Genomic DNA, 16,107 nt, shown 5'->3' with positions numbered 1-16,107 from the left:
AAACTAGAAATGGAATTACCATATGACCTGGCACTGCCATTTGTGGGTATGTCCCCCAAAGAACTGAAAGCAGGGGCTCAGAGAGATGTTCGCATGCCCACGTTCACAGCAGCGCCATTCACAGCAGCCCACGGGTGGAAGCGGCCCAAGAGTCTATCCTCAGATGGATATGGACGAACAAGATGTGTATGTCCATGCAGTGTGATAGTCAGGCTTCGGAGCTGGAAGGGGCAGTGGCGCTGGGTGGGGTTCCAGGTGGCAGGCTGCATACTTGGCTGAGTGAGGTTGGGGCTGCCCAGCCTGCTTAACTCAACTTCTAGTGATGAGTGACTCACAGCTGGTTGCCTCAGATCAGGGAAATGGAAAAACCCCAAGAGTGTTAATAAATATTTTCCTTATACACTTCATTAATTGTGTCTCTACATGGCCTGGGAGATGTTAATTTCCTTCTGTCCAGGTCTCACCCACAGGGACAGAAACACTGTCTGGGGATGTCTCTGCTTCCTGGGTCCTACTTGTAGGGAGATGCTCCCTCACTTTATAAACTATGATGATGATGGTGGTGGTGATGGTGATGGTGAAGTTGGTGATGGCGAAGGTGGTGATGGTGGCGATGATGATGGTGGCGATGGTGATGGTGGTGATGGTGATGAAGGTGGTGATGGTGATGAAGGTGGTGATGGTGATGATGATGATGATGATGGTGGTGATGGTGAGGAAGGTGATGGTAGTGGTGATGATGTTGGTGATGGTGGTGGTGGTGATGGTGATGATGAAGATGGTGGTGATGGTGATGAAGGTGATGGTAGTGGTGATGATGATGGTGATGGTGATGAAGGTGGTGATGGTGGCGATGATGATGGTGGTGGTGATGGTGGTAGGTCAGAAGGTGATGAAGGTGATGGTGGTGATGGTGATGATGATGGTGGTGATGGTGGTGATGATGATGATGGTGGTGATGGTGGTGATGATGGTAGGTCAGAAGCTGAACATACAGCTCTGGGTTTTGGGGATAGTCAGGCCTGGAGGTGAAAAATGGGATGTTACCTGTGATAATTAGGTAGTGTTTATCTGAGACCAGGGCTGGGGTCCCTCCGTGTGGGGATGGCAGGGAGGAGACTGGGAAGGACGTGGTGTCTGCAACATGGGCTTTCTAGTCTCTTCATGATCCTGTGTCTCAAGCCTGGAGTGCCCTTGGCCGCATGTATGCCTCGTCACTGCAGGGTGGCCGGGGTCCTCCTTCCCTTCCTTGGCGCTGCTTTCCTGTGCCAGCCACACCCTTGCCAGGAGAGTCCGCACAAAGAGACGCATTCCAGCAGCTGTCGTCCTGGGCACTGCGGCTGGGTAGGCAGGAAGTGGCCCCCCCAGGACGGACTTTTCACTGTTGTGTTTTGTTCTGTCTTGGTTTAGGGGAACGCTAAGCTGTAAACCGAAGGATGAAAACAGTGGGATTCCATTGTGCATGGTGGAGCGGCAAATGCTCGCTGGCCCTAGTCACTGCCCCTCAGTGACTGGCCTGCTCTCCCTCACTGGTCCCAGACAATGGCCTGGCTCTGCTCCACACGCGGGATGGGGTGCACACCACGAATGTGCCTTCTGTATTTCTGCTCCGTATCACAGGCGGTTACCTGGAAATGGGAAAACGGAGCTCATACAATGGGATTTGCATTAAATGTTCTGTGACCTCATTTCTGGGGAGGAAGTAAAGGCTGGGGCCTCCACATGTGTGACCCCAAGCATGTGCCCAGGCCCTGCTGAGCCACGTGGAGCCCGTGGGATTCTGAGCAGACCCGCTGGTAGCTTTCAGCGGGGGGGCGGCACGCAGTCTGCCCTGCTCTCTCGTGTTGCTGCTGCGAGCCGTCGTGCCCGTCTCCGGGGGGCAGGAGGACAGGCTCTTCTCGTATTTGGAGTGAGGGCTCGCTGTGCCCTCCCCACCCCAGTCCTGGCACCATCTGCTCTTTCTGGTGAAACCGGAAAGAAACAGTGTGGTTTGGATGGGCATTTCCCTTTTTTGATAGTGACCTATTCGGATAATAATAAAGATCTTCCCTTAAAAATATCCAAATGCAAAACAAGAAATATCCAAATACAGCTTCGCCAGGAGGTCTCACAGAAGAGGAAGGTCGCTTCGGGGCGCCTCTGGGGCTGAGCCTACTTCTGAGGTGGGGCGCTCAGCACAGGCCTGAGCGCCCAGGTGCCAGGGCCCAGGCTTCGTGCCTGGCAGCCCCTGTGGGTGCCATGCGGAAGCTGAGCTTGCCGGCTGCCAGGCCGGAGGAAGAGCAGCCCAGGAGCTACACGCCCTGGGTCCTGAGGTCTGCCACCTGAACCAGAGACTGTCACTTCCTGTCCCTCTCCCCGTGGGCCCTCCCACCGCAGGCAGGAGGCGACCACCTGCCACGTGTCTGAAGGTAGAGAAGGATGACCTCACTTAGCACACCGTACCTGCCCTGGTCTGGTGTGGGGCGGGGGCAGAGCTCAGCCACACGGCCCCTGCCAACGTGCACAGTGAGCTGGAGTCCCGAGACCTTCGGGCTGAAAAGATCCCGTATCATCTGACACTTGTTTCCCCTGGATCTTCCCACCAACTGGGAACTGGGAACGAGTTACATCCAGCTGTCCTCTTGCCCACCTTCGACCAGGGTCCTAAGTCCTCGGTCGCTTGGGCCTCCTCCCTGAACGTTCGGTCCCTGGTCAGGGACGCTCACGTGTGGCCAGGGATGCACGTGGTCTGAAGGTGGGGGACGGCCAGACCGCCCAGCACCCTGCCCACCAGGGCTCTAGAGGCACCTGGGCTGGTGACTCCAGCAGCTCATGTCCCCCCCGCCCCCCCCCGCCCCCCCGCATCGAGGGCTGCGTCCGCCCCTGCTCTGCCGGCTTCCCTCACGCTGCTGAGTCACGTCCTGGATCCCGCGCTGGGCGGTGGTGACTTCTGGTCCGGCAGAAATGTTTCTGGTTGAGTTGTCAGTGGCTGAATGTCCTTCCTGCCTCTTGACAGGAAAGTTTCAGCTTTGGAAAATTACCAGGCCAGGAAGCGAGGGAAGTTTCTGCCCCGGGCAGTCTGAGCGAGAAGTTTCCCGGGCTGGTCTCAGCCCACGGGGAGAAGCATTGACTGCTGGTGACTTTATTAGAATCAATTTCTTATTGGCTGGTAGCCGGGAAGGCTGCGTCCCAGACTGTCCTCGTGGGCACTGGCCAGTTTGTGCAGGCGAAACTCCATGTTTTGTGAGACGTGGAGACTCTAAGCCGTGTATTCAGAGATACACGGACTCCTTCCAGAAAGCCTGGGAAACCCCAGTGACTGCCTGAAATGAGTGAAACGCGCACCGAGCCCCATCCCCGACCAGCCCTTCCCTGGGTAAACTTCTTTCTAAAAGCACCTGAAAGTCGGGAACACATCGGTGACAGGTGAACACGAGGTCAATCATTGGAACAGAAGCCGCAGTTGCCGAGCAGCCCGGGTCAGGCTGCAGGTGCCGGGAGGGGCAGGCCCAGAACTGCCCAGGGCGCCAGGCTGCACGGGTGATGCCATCCGTGTCTGTAGGGACCTCTGATCTGGACATGCGTGGCCCCCCCTTCCTTCTCTCTGATGAAGGAGGGAACGTTACTCCCCACCCAGCTCCCTCTGTCCTGGTTGGGGTGTCAGTCCCGCCTACGTGGGTGTCACCGGCACGCGGTGCCAGGGAAGGCTCCAAACGCTCCAGAGAGCCAGTCATGCGTGGCTCAGCTCTGACGGAGCGCGTGGATTGAGCAGAGCTGCGGACACCCGGGCCTACCGGTCCGCCCCGAGCGAGGGGCTTCGCGGCCCAGTTTGACCCCTGAAAGAACACGACTGCCGACAGAGGCACGCACGGCTCCTGCGTATGCCCACGCGGTGACACGTCCACGCCTGTGCCGCTCAGTGATCTGGCACCCGCCCCAAGGGCCAGCAGGCAGGAGGCGCTCTGGGCCTCAGTCTGCCCGTCTGTAAAATGGGGCCCAGCTGCGCCGCGGTGAGAGCCGTGCCACCACATGCTGGGGCCGTGCGCGCCCTGGGTTGCCCTGAGGCCACCGTCCCAGCGTGTGCTCAGTTAGGGAGCACCAGCTAGACGGTTATCTCTTCCCTGCTTCAAATGCTCCACGGTCCCGGTGACCTTGGCGCACCGAGCACCCACACTTCTCTCCGCGAGGCTGTGGGTGGGTCCTCTTGCCGTTGTGACGAATCAGCACGAGCCCAGGGCTGAAAGTGACTCACACTCATCATCGTACCGTCCCAGGGCCAAAGTCCAGCCCGGGCCTCACCGGCTGCAGGTGTCCACAGGATGGGGCCCCACTGGAGGCTCCGGGGGAGAACCCAGGTCCTTGTCTGTCCCGGCTCCTGGGGGTGCCGCTTTCCTTGTCTGGGGGCAGAGGCCTGGGGTGGGGTCATGCTCCACAGAAGCAGAGGAGATGAAGAAAGAAGAGAAGAATCTGGCTCCTGGGGCCAGGTGGGGCTTGGACTGCCGTGCCCCCTCCCTGCAGGACTTGTCAGGTCCTTTGGCACCCCATCAGAGTAGGTCTCCTAGGCCTTGGTGTCTTTGCTCATCCTTCAGAACACCAGTAGTGTCACCTCATGGCTGTTAACCCAGGTGGGCTGCCTGTAGGCGGGGGTTGGCCACATGGCCTTGACACCCTGGTCCCATTCAGCAGCCACAGGTGCTTTAATCCAACCTGAATTAAGTTAGATTTAAAAAATTTTAATGCCACTCAGTTCAGTTATTGAAAACGTTTAAGTATGTTTGGAAGAACTTAGGTAAAGGACTGTCCTTTTCGGACTTGAAGTTTTATGAACTTTAAGCACAATCAATGATTTCTGAGATAAATTTAGTGGGTGAGTTGAGGCGTGCTGCGCGTGTGACACGGGAGTTTGAAGACAGCAGAGAAACGGAAAGGATCTCATCAACGATGCCTCACGTGGATGACGTGCAAAGTGATACATTTTGGCTATACTGGATTAAATAGAACGTATTTTCGAGATTAATCTTGCCTATTTCATGTAAAATAACACGCCTGGCTCCATTCTATTTTTATTGGCCGGGGCTACTCCAGGCGCCCCAAACTGTGGAGACTAAACCCGACCCTGGAGGCGTTCCTGCGCCACCTGGTGGAAGCGTGTGGCCTTTGCTGGCCGGTCCGCGTGTCTGTGTGCGAGTGCGGCCGTGGAAAACCCTGAAGAGAATTCCAGGTAAACAGCAAGGCTGGCATGACCGGGGCTAGTTGGCGTGGAGGGGACTTCCCCAACCCCTCCTTTGTGGCCCGGCAAGCGCAGGGAGGCAGGAAGGCCAGTCTGCGTGGGGGGCCACCCCTGCAGGGCCAGCAGCACCCCCCACCATGTGGGGCAATTCCGGGGGGGCATGGCCGTGCCACGTGGGACCTGGGCCGGGGGAAGGAACTGGGCTTGGCCTTGTCGCCCTCACATCAAGGCCACTTCCGGGGGCACCATGACCCCAGCATGACTCAGAGCGCATGCCTCTGTGCTCAGGAAACAGCAGGTCATGTGGGGTCACCGTGGTTTCACCGTGACTGTCACCAGGAGCTGGAGTGGAAACATTTGATAAGCCGTGAATCTTTTCCTGGGAAACTCTCTGGTCTTGGCGGGGCGGCCATATAGTCAGACCTCTGGCCTCTGACCCCATCAGCCTGTGGCCAGGCAGGGGCAGATGGGGACACTGAGGCATGGGGCCTGCTGTCCTGGGCTTGGAACAGGCTCCAAGTGAACAGTCTGCAAGAGGACCCAGGGGTGAGGGCTGAGCCACGTCCATAGAGCGGCCAGGACGCGCTGGTGCGGGACATGGTGCCCGTGTCCTGGGTCCGCTGAGGTGCCACGGCCCCCCTGCCTCCCCCTGGAGGCCAGCCGGCCCCTGGAAGCCCCGGGGAGGCACCGGCGGCCTTTCCCACAGCCCCAACACCCGGTAAATGAGAAAGAAGGCGGCTTTCCCCTCACTTTTCCTGGCACCTCCCTCTGGCACGTGGGTCGTGCGCCCCGGTGGGCAGAGGCCTGTCTTGTTCACAAGCTCGCCCACGTGGGTGCACGCTGGTGGGGTTTCTGTCACCGCCAGTCCCCAACCTGTGTCTCCCTTTCCGCGTCCTGCACTGGCCCAAACCACGAGACTGAGATGTGCAGGAGACTAGAGACATAGCGACGTGAGCAGGGCTGGGGCGAGCGTGTCTGGAATCCCACCCGCCTCCTGCGGGCCAAGCACGACCTGGCCTCCCTCCTACTCGCCCCTGCGCCCGCCTTTCTCTCGGGAAAATGTGAACATGCACAAAAGTAGAGGGAAGAACAGGATGTGCCTGGCGTGCCCACGACCAGCTGCGGTCGCTGCCAGCGCTGACCCCACCCAGCGCAGGCACGGGCCCTCCCGACCCCAGTCCACACAGGGAAGGCGGCATCGATGCCTCGTTCTTGCCTTAAAAAAAAAAAAAGAAACATTTATTATTATTATTTATTTTTTTAGAAAGAGAGAGATGAGCCGGGGGGAGGGGCAGAGGGAGAGAGAATCTCAAGCAGACTCCACGCTGGGGGGGCGGCGACGTGGGGTTCGATCTCACGCCCCTGAGATCATGACCCGAGCCAAAGCCACAAGTGGGACGCTTTACCGACAGAGCCCCCTGGGTGCCCCGAGGGACATTTTTAAAAAACAAACCATGGTTGACCCCCTGGGTTTCCTTTGTTTCACTCTGTTGTCACCATCGCAAACGTGCGGGTCTGCGGGCAGTGGACGGGGCTGACCCTGGTGCCCATCACCCTCACTGCTGCTCGGATCCGCCCTCCCGTCCTCTCCTCCCGCCCTTCCGTGGGCTCCTGACCCGGGCCAGCCGAGCCGCCCAGCCCCGCGGTGCCGGTGCTCCTGGCTCAGGCAGGCGTGGCCCGGAGTCTTGCCCGGTGCCCAGCCCCTCCCTCCACGGCCGAGCCGTCTCTGGGGGCTCATCACAGGGGACACTTGCACCTCCCGCATCCGGTACGAGTCTTCTCTCCACATGAGCGCTCTTTCTGACGGGCTGAGGAAGAGTGGAAGGAGAAGCAGACGGTCAGCCGGGTCCTCTTTCCAGGCCTGCTCACGGGGTGCACATCCCGGCCGCGGGGGGGAGGGCCCCGGAGGAGCAGGGGGACCTGCGTCCCCACACAGGCCACCGCTGTGGTCCCAGCAGGGTGGGGAGGCCCCAGGAGGTCCTGTGCTGGCCCGGCCCCAGGGCCGGTGTCTCGGTAACTGGGTCTGATTGAGACCCACTGACACAGAGCATTTCTCTTGGAGCACTTCCCCGGTTCCTGAGGAAGGGAGCCCGTCACCCGCTGGGTTGCTCAGCCACAGCTGAGAACCTGGTGTCTCGAGAGCGTGAAACACCCGGTTCCAATGGGCGCTATCCCCAGCGGATCCGGCCAGACCCGGCCCCACCTGCGCACTGAATGCTGTCTACACGGACGGCTGCGCTGCCCCATTTCATCCAGAGCTGTGTGGACGTCCTGGTCAAGCTGAGGTCTGGCCCCAGCGTCATTAGCAATGACGTGAGACGCTGACGATCTGGGTGGGGCTGGTGCGTGTGCAGCTCAGCAGGACGGGAATGGGTGCAGCTCTGGGGGCGGTATCGATGCGTGACCACTATAGGCCCTCGTGTCTCCCACCACCTGCCACCTGCCACGGTCACACGGTCACCGGGCCTCGGAACCTGGCAGGGCACACGTCCCTGGTGGAGGCCCCCAGGGCTGTGGCCGGTCACGTCCCCTGCAGTGACACCCAGCGCAGGCCTGACCCTTGGCTGCTGGCCCATGGGCTGGGCTCCTCCACAGCGCACTTGGGCCCTGCGCCAACACCTCATTTTCTTTCTGGCCCTGCCTGTCCTGAGCCAGGACCAGAACCTTCCGCCAGCCCTGGAGAGGGGCCTTGCTCCTCCCAGCCTTTGTTTCCCTATCTTGAAAAGGAGGCAGTGGGACGCTTAAGTCCCATTGTCTTTTGAAGTTTGCTGTTCTGTCACAACAACACAGGGTCCCGGTGGCACAGAGCACCCAACAGAGCCACCCTGAGTTCCAGCCAGGAGCCTTCCCGGGACTCCCCTGGCAGCCGGCATCTCTCGGCAGGGGAAGTGGGAGGTGTCGGATTCACTGGGGCCCCCACGGCCCTGGCCGCACCCCTAGTGTGGGGAGCAGCAGGTGGACACATGGGACCAGAGACAGGGACGCCGGGCTCAGGGACCCGCCATCTGCAGGCGGGCTCTACTCTCTCGGCTCAAGTCAGTGGGGCCCCCTGAGACGTGGCATCTCTATATGGCTGATGAGGAGCTGGTGCCTGTAAAGTATGCGGCTAAGGTCTGGGAAGGCGGGTGACACTCAGGTGAGGAAAGCAGCTGGCCACCCGTGGCAGGGCCACCGAAGCCGCCAAGGACATGGGGCAAGCCGGGCAGCGTCCAGGGCTGGGCCGCCCCTGTCTCCCTGCCACCACCTTCTCCTCCCTTCCTTCCTGTTCAAGAAAAGTTTCCAGGGAGGTGTGGCTGAGAAGGGAGCTGCCCTTTGAGGAAGGGGCTTGTGTACGTGGGGCACAGGACCCACTTCTCTGTGCTCTCGGCTCAGGGGCACACTGGCTTGTTGAGAAAGGCTGCCCGGGCCGGGGTCCTGCCCTGGGCCCATCTGGCTCCAGCAGCCACAGGACACTGGGGCATCTTGCTGGGGTCCGCAGGCGCACAGTGGGGGGGAGGGGACGGGCAGGGCATGTGGTCAGGGCCCTGGGACCCAGAGCGCAGGCCCTGGGCAGCAGCCCGGAGATGTCCGGCCAGCCACTGGTCTGCACTCTGCTGAGCTCAGGAACCTCAGCCTCGCCCGAGGGCTGTGCGTGGAGGGTGACCTTGCTCTGTCACCTTGGGAGCCCTGGAATCATACAGTACCTGTCCGTTTGTGTTTGGCCAGCGCCACTTACAAGACTGTCTTCAAGCTCCATCCGTGTTGCAGCACATCGCTCTTTTTAAGGCTCAATTATACTCCGTTGTGCGGATAGACCACATTTTGTCGATCTGTTCCCGGGCCAACCCCTTGGCTGCTGTGAATGGTGCTGCTGAGCACACGCTGTGCACATAGCTCTTCCAGATCCCGCTCCCCTTCTTCTGGGGGTTCCACCCGTCAGTCGAAGAGCTGGATCAGACGGTAATTCTGCAACGGATTCTACGAGGAACTGCCACACCATTTCCCAGCTTCGCCCGTCTCGTACTGTATCCAGGCGGACTTGTTCGGTGTTCGCGCTGTGTCTGGTTTCTTGCAGGTAGCGCCATGTTCTGAAGGTTCCCGTGGGTTGTCGCTCACCAGCGAAGCCTGTTTATTGACTTTGCAGTATTGTACGCCCTCGGACTAACACACAGCAGTTTACTCGTGCTGCTGTTCATGGGCGTCTGGGCTGTAGCCAGTTTGGGGCTGTGAGGGACGGTGCTGCCACGCCCACGGAGCAGGTGCCCCGGTGAGCCCATGAGTGCACTTCCGATGGGTGCAAGGTGCAGGCCCCAGGATGTGCACACGCCTTGGCTGGGTTGGTATAATCCACGTAAGCAAGATCCCCTGGGAAAGAGGGTGTGTCGGTCTTGAATAAACACAGCAACGATACCAAGGTTACCCGGAGCACGAGTATTTACGAGTACTTCCAAAGCGGACTCTCACGCTGTGACGTGCTTCGACGAGGCAGACTCGGTGATTAGCGGTCGGGGTGAAACAAGGAGGTTAGGTGGCTTGCCCTGGGTCCATTGCTGGTGGGTGTGGAGCCCAGGCCCAACCCGGCAGGCAGGGGGCGCTGGTCCCACAGTGCACAGTTTTCACCCATGTCCTCTAGCTCCCCATCGCCGGCATTACATTTTTAAAAACCAGTTATAATTGCAAGGGAAATATTGTGACTGTCATCCCGCCCCAGCTCCCCGGCTCTCTCCCCCTCTGTTACGACAATAACTGGCTTGCTAAGACGATGGGGCCCGTCTTCCCCGTCCGCATCCGCGATCCTGTGTTTGTTCAAGTGCGTGCTTCTTTGCACTATGATCCCAAATAACTCAACTCAAAGTGAGTCATAGAACAAAATCAATGGGATCAGAAAGAGGAGCAGTCAGCAGGAGAGCCAGGAACCTGACCAGCTTGTCTTGTCAATTCTTCGGATTTGCAGTAAGTTTGTGAAGGCCCCTTGGTCCCCTGAGAGCATTTGCAGAGATGACCACTGTCCACATGCCCTTGACCATCTGCTCGTTACACTCTTCACTCCTCTCTTGCAGAACAGTGTTGGCATCTGTCCACTGCTTCCATAACTCTCGGCAGCACTCATGGTCACGTTCCTTGTCCATAAATGTTGCTCTGCAGGGTTTTCAGTGGCTGCACGCGGTTCTCCCCGATCTGATCACGTATGTAGACGGTTTCCGGCTTCAGCTGTTATGTGTCATGACTATTCTTACATGCAAATCCTCACGCAGGAATATATGTTTTTAGGACATATTTCTATGAATTTTATCGGGCCCTTGGTTCATTGTCTCCAAATGCACCGCATTGCCCATCTTCCGACCCTCCAGAAAAGGCATGCCAATTTATACGTCTACCAGCAGGGCATGAGGGGTCTTTTTCCCTGTTCTTTAACCAGAATTGGTTTTATGATTTAAAACATTATTTACCAGTTTGACAGAAGATAAACTGAGTGCCTCTGACGGCATTTCACGGCATTCCTTTGATTCTGGTGACGCGAAGCACTTGTCAGCAGCTCACTGGCTGCAGTGCAATTTGCCAAATGCCTGTGCAGGTCTTTTGCCCATTTTCCTGTGGGCATGCTTGTCCTTTAAAAATGTACTGCTTTGTGAGATCACTATTAATCGTTTGTAATACATATTGAAACATTTTCTCCTGGTTTGCCCTTTGCTTTTAATTTTGGCTCATGGGGTCCTTAACCATCAGCTGTTTTGAGTTGTTATGTGGTCAGATATACCGATCTTTCCTTCGGCAGCACTTGGAAAGGACTCAGCATCCCAGGGCGATAACGCAATTCATCTACGTTCCCGCTATTTTTTCTGTCTTGTGGATTTGGGTATATAGTGATGTGAAGCTTCTAAGCTCTGGTTCAAATTTCTTATTTAAATAATTAGCTAAGGGTCTGACACTAGCGACCGGAGATTGCAGATGGAATATAATTATACGGTTGAAAACGCATAAAGGCTAATTTTTCTGCAGATCTTCACCAACCACCCAGAACAAACGTTTGTTCTTAGTCTGTGGGGCTGGAGAGAATGATTTTCCACCAACTGTGATCTCTCACCTACTGGGCAGTGGCCCCTGGGGTTGGGGGTCCCTCTCAGGACCACTGCCGACCCCCACATGCACACACAAGGTCTCAGACAACAGTGAAGAAGAGCCCGAAGCAGCGTCCCCTTACGTGTGGGGTGTGGGGGTGGCCAGGGCTGCGTGGCTGTGTCGAGGTCAGCCGCCAGCGGGCTGGGGCAGGGTGGGTGCCCGGGAGGGTTTTGGGCCAGACCGAAGGCCTCCTTGCTCCAGGCGTGGTCGCCTAGGAGAATGCCCTGTTCACAACGCTGGGTGGCGTGGAAAAGATCTGATTTGTGGGATTTCATAAATCAAGACTATTTTCGTTTCAAGGGCTGAGAATTGATTAACGTCTGAGCCGTCACGTGTCGTATGGATCTGGGAGGCCAGGCTCCTTCAAGCTCTCTTTGCCGGAGGCCTGAGTATCAGCAGTTTTCCCGGAAAGTAGTCTTTTTTTTAGTGTCGGTGCCGATTCCCGTGATGCCAGCAGTGGCGACAGTGGGCCTGGCAGGCTGGGGACGGCGTGGGGCGCTCTGTGACCGGTGTTTGCACTGCCCCCGGGCTCTGCTCCGCTCTTAAAAAACTTGGCTGGTGGAGCATCTTGGTCCTTTTATGACCCCTTGGGCAGACACTGAGGCCTCTTGGCTGGAGGTCTCACGACCGCCCTGTTTTCCATGTGAACAGCCCCCGGGCAGCTGGGGACTCCCACCAACAGCAGCTCACTGGGCCCAGGTTGGTGCTGGCCTTTGACATACCGACGGGCAGGGGGCCTCTTAACTGATTTTCCTAATGATCATTTCCACTGTAGAATGGTTCACCTTTGTGAAACGTTTCCTTCGCCCATGATGAAAGTACCGCGGCGTCATTCCCCGCACCCTTGAGTGGGGGCCTTGAGGTGCGAGGCGTTTCCTTCCTCGTCCGAGACTTCAGTGAACGGGACCCACAAAAAGGCCTGAATGTGTGTAGGTGTCGGGTGCATTTGCTGGCACCCCAATGAGGACTGGCCTGGGGCACCTGCAGTCCCCGAAGAACAAGCAACGTGGCGGTAGAGCTGAGCCCACCCACGGCCTGGAGCCAGCTGGGTTGGCCCTGCCTGGCCAACGTCAGACTCGGGAACGAGAAGGAAATGCTTCTTGCCACCAGCCACCGGGAGGCTTGTCACGCAGCGGTGACGGACTGACGCAGTGACAGCTGGGAGGTCTCTGGTGCTCCTCTTATCAATTTAGCTCCTAAACACTTTGGTGTCTGTTGACCTCTCTCCTCCCTCCCCTCTTCCTTCGACCGTGCAAGCTGAGTGACAGCTCGCCCCCTCCAGTGCAAAGCACACTGATGGCTGTCTTTGCTCTTAGAAGCAGACCCCCCAGAGGCCTGACCCGCATCCCTGGGGCGGGGCCGCACTGCCCCCGGTGCTGAACCCGCCCCTCCTGCCCCTCATCCATCTCCCCCTTCTGTCTTCATCCATAGTGCTGCTGGAAGAGCAGCTCAGGCCCCTCGGCCATCAGTAAGCCGGCCTGCAGGCCCTGGTACTGGAGCCGGGGCTGGGGCGCCCACACCTCTGTGGCCTTAGCCAGCAAACAGGGCTGCTGGTGTCCGCCCAAGCTCTTCCTTCCGACTGGGCCTTGAGCATGAGACGCCATGGTCCTCGCAGCACCTCATGCTGCATTTCTGCCGACCCTGTGATCTTCCCAGGTGTCCCGAGCCATGAGGGGTGGGGACACTGGCTCTGGTCCACGCAGGCCAGCGGCACCCAGTCCTGCCTGCACGGCCTGGCCGCACGGCAGCTCAGGGGAGCACCGAACTGGGAAGGGCACGTGGGCCCCGCTCTTGTTTGCCTGCAGAGGCTGCCAGACTGGCCACACTGTCACCTGGCCACGGACAGTGAGGGGTGCCCTTCTCAGCTGGCTTCTCCCACGCCAACCCCGCAGCTCCAGCCCAGCCCACAGGAGGGGCCATGACCTCACCCACCTCCTCCTGTCCCACTGTTCTCTGCACAACAGCCATGAATTTAAACTCATCTTGAGTGTAGTCGACAGCTCTCAACCCCTGCCTCAAACCCCAGCGTGCGCCCACCCACACCCATCGGCCCCGGGCACCTCTGTGTTTCCTGCTGCGGGATTTTGTGTTTGCGTGGACCATCGCACCCACAACGGGGCGCCAGACCCACGCGTGTGGCTGCACAGCTCTCAAGCCCCTCCCTGCTTCTAGGGCTGAGGCAGAAACACTACACGGATGCTCCCTGGTCTCGGCAAAACTGCCTTTTCTTCAGCGAACGTTCGAACTGTGATTTTTCCCCTTCCTTTTCTAAATACACACTGAAATTTCAGGAGAGTTTTAGATTTACAGAAAGGTTGCAAAGAGAGCATGGGGGGTCCCCACACGCCCCACGGCTCCCATCTCACACCGTGGTGGTCCACTTGTCACAACGAAGGAGCGTGGGATGGGAACCGGGCTTCACTACTGTCCTCGTGTCCTCTTTCCGCCCCAGGACCCACATGACACTGGGTCAGCACGTCTCCTTGGGCTCCGCTCAGCTGAGACGGTCTCTCTGGGACTTTCCTTGTTTGGGTGACCCGGCAGTTGTGAGGACGACTGGCCCACTTTTGTAGAATGCCCCTCAATTTGGATTTGTCTGAGGCCCTTCTCATGATGGGCTCATCGTGGCTTCTCTGCTGCCCCTTGCCCCTTGCCTCAAGTGAGACCAGTGCCACGCCGCCCCAGCACGCTCCTTCAGCCTGAACACAAGCCAGCCCCCTTCAGTTGCAGGTGACAGAAGACACCACCTGGAAGGTCAGGGCATGCTCATTTCAGGTATGGCTTGATCAAGGGTTTAAAAGGTGTTGCTAAAATTAGATTTCTCTTCTCTGCGACCCATACACATTGGCTTTGCCTCATGAGTCCACCTCACCAACATGGAAACAGCCCCCAAACCCCACCTCCTGGAACTGACTCAACGCTGATGTCCCCAGGGTCACGTGCCCAAGCCCGGACTGCAGCCGGCCAGCCGTGCCTGGTATGCATGGCCTGGAACAGAGCAGCGGTGTATGTCCAAGGCAAAACCAGTCCACCACCACCATAGGAAGAGGGGACAGGGCCCCCACAAATGTCTTCTGCAATGGGGAAGGGATTCTCAGCAGACATGGGCCCTCCAGCCCTGGAGCCACGGGGAGGCGGGGTTGGGGTCAGGAGGTGCCTCAGCCCTGGCTCGGATCGTCACACAGCGTGACACACAGTGTTCGTGCCCCCACGGTAACTTTCCAGGTGAGTGACCATGGAGCAGTGAGGGCATCACTGCCTTGGTTCGAAGCAGGCCCGTCATCTGGGGCCGAGTGACACAGAGGCTCGTGCTGGAGCACGCTGCAGACCAGGCCCGTTTCATCCATCAGGAGCTGGTCTGGGGAGACGACCGTAGGCTAGTTCCCTTGAATGGTATTTAAGGAGGAATTCATTTTTATGATGACCTTAATGAGCATGGCCCGTGATGGACACACAGCGGCCCTCGCCGTCTTCAGCAGGAGGCGAGCGGGGACTCTGCGGGCACCCCGCTCACAGGGTCTGCTCCGGCGGTGACAAGAACAGGAGAGTCCCAGGGCTGAAGCCTGCCGCCTGGCTTTGCTAGGGTGTCGGTCACCTGTGGTAGGGGACACGCAATTGATGCATAGGGATTTTTGACATTTGCAGCTGTCGCAAATCCATGTATCCACCCTTGGTTCCCACCCCTGCCTGGGGCTCCGAATTCTCAGAAAGGGGGAGCTGGTGGCCAGCTTCTGTGTGGTGTCCTTCCGTGGGCAGGCCTGGGGAGGGGGTGCCCTGGGAGTGCAGCATCCCCCGGGAAGGCGCCCTGAGCACAGACAGGAAGATGCGGCGTGGGGGGCACCCTCCCTGGCCCGAGTCCCCATCCCTGCCACGTGGAGGCATCCGGCAGCCGAGCTGAGTAAAACTGCTAAGGAGTAACACCAGTTACAGACGGGCCTGCTCGGACTCCAAGAGTGCTTTGCTGGCGCCCAGCCCAGCACTTCCCGGCTCAGCATCCACATGAGGGTCCTCGGGGAGCAGGGAGAGCCAGGCCGAGCCCGCCACCCCCTCGCTCTGCCCGGAGTGCGCCGTTGCACAGCGCTCTTGCTGGCTGTGTCAGTCCCTGCTCTCTGGCAGGGGATCCTCTCAGTGTCACGAGCCTCCTCAGCTCAGTGTCTCTCTCTCCGGCTCTCTCTGACCCCCTGAGCCTTCCGCTTCCCGCGGGACCGCGGGTCATGTCTCCCACTGGCGTGAAAGCAAACGATTCCTCATCACATTTAGAAACGGGCGTCCCCTGTGAGTGCTCTGATCCCCGCTAAGGAAACCATGGTGACGAGGGATGGGCGTCCATGTGCATCTCATAAAGCTGCTTACACAGGTGTGAGGAAGAACCTTCGGAGGACAGTACTTTCACTGCAACTCCCAAAGTGGCAGAGTTGAAATTCCCCTGGGACGCCGACCCAATTACTAATCAAGCCGCAGCGTGACCTCATGAGAGTTTATGTTAAATACAGGGAATGTCCTTCATAATGGCCACTGTGGGCTCTGCCAGCGGCTCATTCATATTCACGGCCACTCACACCCGCAGGCCCGCTGGTCATGAAGCTGGGAGCTGCCCCGCGCCCCACGAGGACGAGGACCGGCCTGCAGGACAACCGTCCTGCCCCTGCCCCAGACTGGGCACATGCCAACCCCAGCAGGAGACGACAGGCTGTCTCCCAGAGATGCAGAGGCACGGAGACACCTGGGGGGGTGGTATGGGAACCCAAAGGGGTCCCAGGTGGGGGCTTGACGGGACCTGTCGGATGTCTGGAGCCAAA

Source organism: Ursus maritimus, unplaced genomic scaffold (assembly GCF_017311325.1).
Source record: "Ursus maritimus isolate PB19 unplaced genomic scaffold, ASM1731132v1 scaffold_22, whole genome shotgun sequence".
NCBI classification, from domain to species: Eukaryota; Metazoa; Chordata; class Mammalia; order Carnivora; family Ursidae; genus Ursus; species Ursus maritimus.
This window is presented reverse-complemented; position numbering follows the sequence as displayed.